Source organism: Dipodomys spectabilis, unplaced genomic scaffold, assembly GCF_019054845.1.
Source record: "Dipodomys spectabilis isolate Male_0828 unplaced genomic scaffold, ASM1905484v1 ptg000989l, whole genome shotgun sequence".
Lineage (NCBI taxonomy): Eukaryota > Metazoa > Chordata > Mammalia > Rodentia > Heteromyidae > Dipodomys > Dipodomys spectabilis.
The window spans coordinates 2,450-6,903 of NW_024871666.1; the positions used below are offsets into that span (position 1 = coordinate 2,450).

The 4,454-nt window shown below is 44.0% G+C and overlaps 1 pseudogene; it reads left to right on the top strand.

Annotated features, from left to right (window-relative positions):
* Window positions 1–2,881: 2,881 nt before the first annotated feature.
* On the top strand, window positions 2,882–3,861 carry LOC122102918 (annotated as a pseudogene).
* The last annotated feature ends 593 nt before the right edge of the window (window positions 3,862–4,454 follow it).

Below are 4,454 nucleotides of genomic sequence, written 5' to 3' on the forward strand. Positions count from 1 at the left end.
CAATTTTACAGTCTATTTATTTCCTTGGCAATCATTCAAGCTAGCCAAATTGAAAAAAATACTATTTTGACCAGTTGCTGGTGGCTAACATCTGCAATCCTACTACTGAGGAAGCTGAGATCTGAGGATTGCAGTTCAAAGCCAGTCTGGTCAGGAAACTCTGTGAGACCTACTTCCAAAAAACCACCAGAAAACCAGAAGTGGTGCTGTGGTTCAAGTGGTAGAGCACTCTCCTTGAGCTGAATAGCTGAGGGACTGTCCCCAGACCAAAAGGTCAAGGCCAACAACCAACCAAAACAAACAAACAAAACAAGAAGAAAAAAAGAAAAAAAAACAACTGTATGAAGAGGAAGAATCTCCAAGTTTTTATTCAAATTTTTAATGCTTGTGGCAACTGTTTTCATTTGGTAAAAAGTAGACAGCTTATATATGTCATTGTGATAAATTTGCTACTATGTGGTTGCTTTTCTCCTATTTATAGTTTTATTCATCTAACATTATTGAAGATGAAAAATCCATGAAGGGCAAGACATATTATTTGGCAAAACTGGTCAGTTAAAATGACTAGTACATTCTAGTACTTTGGCAAAGAAGCTGTCATTTTTATTCCCTCCCCAGGATTTGAACAATGAAAAAAAAAATGTCTTGACTTTTCCAAAAAGTGAGTAAGACTGCTCATACTGAAATAATTAGAAGATAGTGAAAAGAAAGTTTAGGGTGCATAATATGTTTAATTTTTAACCTTTCTCACAAAAAACTTCCAAGAAACTTAACACACATTTGTTATATTTATATCAAAGAGTCCACTGCAGGTGCCTGACACCCATAGTGTGCAACTCAGGAGGATGAGATCTGTGATTGAGATTGGAGCCAACCTGGAAAAGCAATAATTGCATGGATGATGCCTCCTACTATTATATCATGTCTTTTCCTCCAATCCTCAAAGTGAAGCTGTCTCCCCACATGACCATCCTTCTGATTTATTGACATTATCATTTTGATTTATGGTTTTCTCCAACAGCATGACATGTGCATGGAAGCAGGCCATTCACATCTGTATTCACATCTGTCTCTCTAGTTGCCTACAATAGTGCCTGGTCCTCAGTGCTTAGTAGTCTTGTGTGGAGATGAGCCTGTTCTGCTCTTGAAATCTCAAAGTTCAATCAGGAAAGCTCATCAAGCTGTGGTCTTATGGTAAATCGTCATTTCTTCTAAATATTATGTTTTCCTCCCTGTGTATCTAAGTCCACCTAAGGGTGAGATCAGTGCCTGACACCTATCGGTTGTGATAGTAAAGGTAGCTATGACATCATAGAAGTTTATTGTGAAGCTTCAGGAAGACCTGATAACTGAAGCACCCAAATTGGTAGGTTCCTACATCCTGGAATACATTCCACATATCTGCAATCAAACCATCATTCATTCTCTGCTGGGCTCAGACTCATCATATGTTTCCCTTCTCTATTAAAAATAACGAAAAATGTGTTTTTGATATGTTATTGAATTATTGAAATGTGCCTCCAACCAAAAAAATAATTCCATTAGTGGAATGTAAATATAAGGCATGGATAAAAACAATCATAAAAACTCCTAGGGAAAAGATCAAAAGTGGTAGCTACTACAAAAGTTGTTTCTTAATCCCAGCACTGGTGTCTCACACCATAATCCTAGTATAATGTAAACTAATGAAACTTTTCTTTTTGTACCAGTCCAGGGGCTTGAACTCGTGGCCTGGGCACTAAGATCATTTGATGAAGGCTAACACTTTACTACTTGAGTCATAGCCACACTTCTAGTATATTTGGTAGTGTAGTGGAGATAAGAATTTCACAGGCTTTTCTACCTATGTTGGCTTCAAACTGTGATCCTCGATGTCAGCCTCTTGAGTAGGATTACAGGCATGAGCCACCAGTCCCCAGCTAAAAGTTATTTTTGTAAGATATAAAAGTTTACTTATACGGGGGAAGAGAGGGGGAGGGCGACAGCGGTAGGGGAGGGCGGGGGCGAGGGCAGAGCCTGAGTGTTCCACACATCCCGCACCAGCGCCTCGTGGCACGCCCCACTCTCCTCCCATGGCTGGGACGGCTGCAGTCCTCTTGGTTCTCGCGGTCCTCAGGGGCCTGTGCAGCAGCAGCGGCAGCAGCAGGCAGCCAAAGCGGCCCACCTACCCTGCAACCCAGGCCTGGCCGGCGCAACAGCAGGTGATGGAGTAGCTGGCTGCCAGTGTAGCAGAGAAGCACTGAATGAGCCAACCCTGCCATTCCAGAGGAGCCCAATCCCGTGCCTCATCCATCAGTCCCACCGGCTCAATGAGTGAACAGAGTATCTGTCAGGGAAGAGCTGCTGCATTGGTTTGTGATGATGCCAATAAAAGTGGGTGCCAGCTGTGGTTCAACTGGGTTCAGCAGAGTTCATATCTATCACCATACATGCAACAACACATTCAGAGTGCTGGGCAGGAAGATCCAGGATCATCAGTTGGGAATCAGTTGTGCCATCCCCAAAGGATTAAAGTATAATCAAGCAACACAGACCTTCCACCAGTGGCGAGATGCCAGGCAGGTATATAGTCTTAACTATGGCAGCAAAGAGGATGCTAATGTCTTCGCAAGTGCAATGATGCATGCCTTAGAAGTGCTGAATTCACAGGAGGCAGGAACAAAATTGCCTAGATAAAATTCACAACTGCCTGATCAAGTTCAAAATGGCCCATCCCAAGAAGAATTGGACATCCAAAGAAGACAACTGCAAGAACAGAAACGTCAGAAGGAGCTGGAGAGGGACAGGCTGGAGAGAGAAAGAATGGAGAGGGAAAGACCAGAGAGAGAGAGGCTGGAGAGAGGTTGGAAAGAGAGAGGTGGAGCAGCTGGAGCGGGAGCAGATGGAGCAGCTGGAGCAAGTGGAATGGGATCAAGAGAGCAGAGTGCCGAGTAATGCCACCTCTGCCTTTGTGGAGACCCCTGTAAACTCTGAGCTGGGAGACCCCTCTGCTTCTGAGTCAGGCTTTCAGGAAGCCTCTGCTGTCGGAGGCTCCAGCCCCGCAGGGTGTTATCTTGGGACCACGTGCACCTCCATCTCCTCCAACACTCCCACCAGGTCCAGCCCAGGCCTCTGTATTCTCTCCTCCCCCAGAACCTCCTCCTTCACCCCCACTGCTATCCATTAGCCCTCCTCCCCCACGCCCTCTTCCTAATCAAGACCCTCTCCTGTACCACCTCCTGCCCCTCCCTTCCTGCATCCAGATTTTTTTTCAGGATCCTTTTCAGAAGACAATCTTCCTTTAATTGGACTTGCAGTTGCGATTGCTGGAGCCAAGCTTAGGAAATTGTCACATGTGGAAGATGCCTCTTTGCCCGGTGTTCACAGATATGAACTCCGTGTCAGCTAAAACAGACATGGGTGGTGGAAATGGACCCGTTCCCTTGGCAGGTAGCAGCATAATGGAGGAAATGAGTCTCCTGCTGGCCAGAAGGAGGAAAATGGCTGAAAAGAGATCAACAATAGAAGCAAAAAATGAAGAATCAGAACCTGTAACTTCTAAGGTCTCATCAACAAGTACACCTGAACCAACCAGGAAACCTTGGGAAAGAACAAATACAATGAATGGCAGCAAGTCACCCGTCATCTCCAGATGAGACTCTCCAAGGAAAAATCAGATTGTTTTTGACAACATGTCCTATGAGCCATTATAAGTCCACACCCTTGTCCTAGCCCAGTGCCGACCGGGTCCAGACAGAAAGCCTTGACTGTGACAGACTGAAGCAGGATATTTTAGATGAGATGAGAAAAGAACTAACCAAGCTGAAAGAGGAGTTCGTTGATACAATCAGGCAAGAGCTGAGCAAGTCAAATACTGCATAGAGAACAAACTAAGCAGAGATAAGACTTGAATCTGGAGAAAAACAAAAATTCCTAAAAACAACTGTCAACATCACCCCTACAGTTACGAGCTATCAGAAGAAAGTGGAAAAGGAGTCAAGGGAAAATCCCCATCCTCTGAAACCTTCTTAAGTTGTGACTCTGGAGATCATCTGTTTTCATCTCCATTTGCTGCTGCTTTGACCTTTACTGCAGGATGAAAAGAGTTATGTATGAGTTTCCATAACATTTATGCAGAAAATACAAACCCATCAGGCAAGATCGCCATGCATTGAGATATTTTCATGTTGAAATGAAACCACACATTTCCCACAACCCACTGCTAAAATAAAGAGTAGAAAGGCTCATGAAGTTCTCCCCCCTTCCACATCCTCCCCTCTTTGAGTGCTGAGGAACTGAGCAAGCTCTGCTTTTGTATTGCGTGTGTCTCTCTCAGGTTTGTCTTCCTATCGTATTTGGTATTCCATGACTAATTGAGATCAGCGCTATGTAGGTTTAGATCTTAAGATGAGGAACAAATAGAATTGTACATGTTTTCAAAGGATGACATTTACAAGAAAGTGTCTGTAGATGAC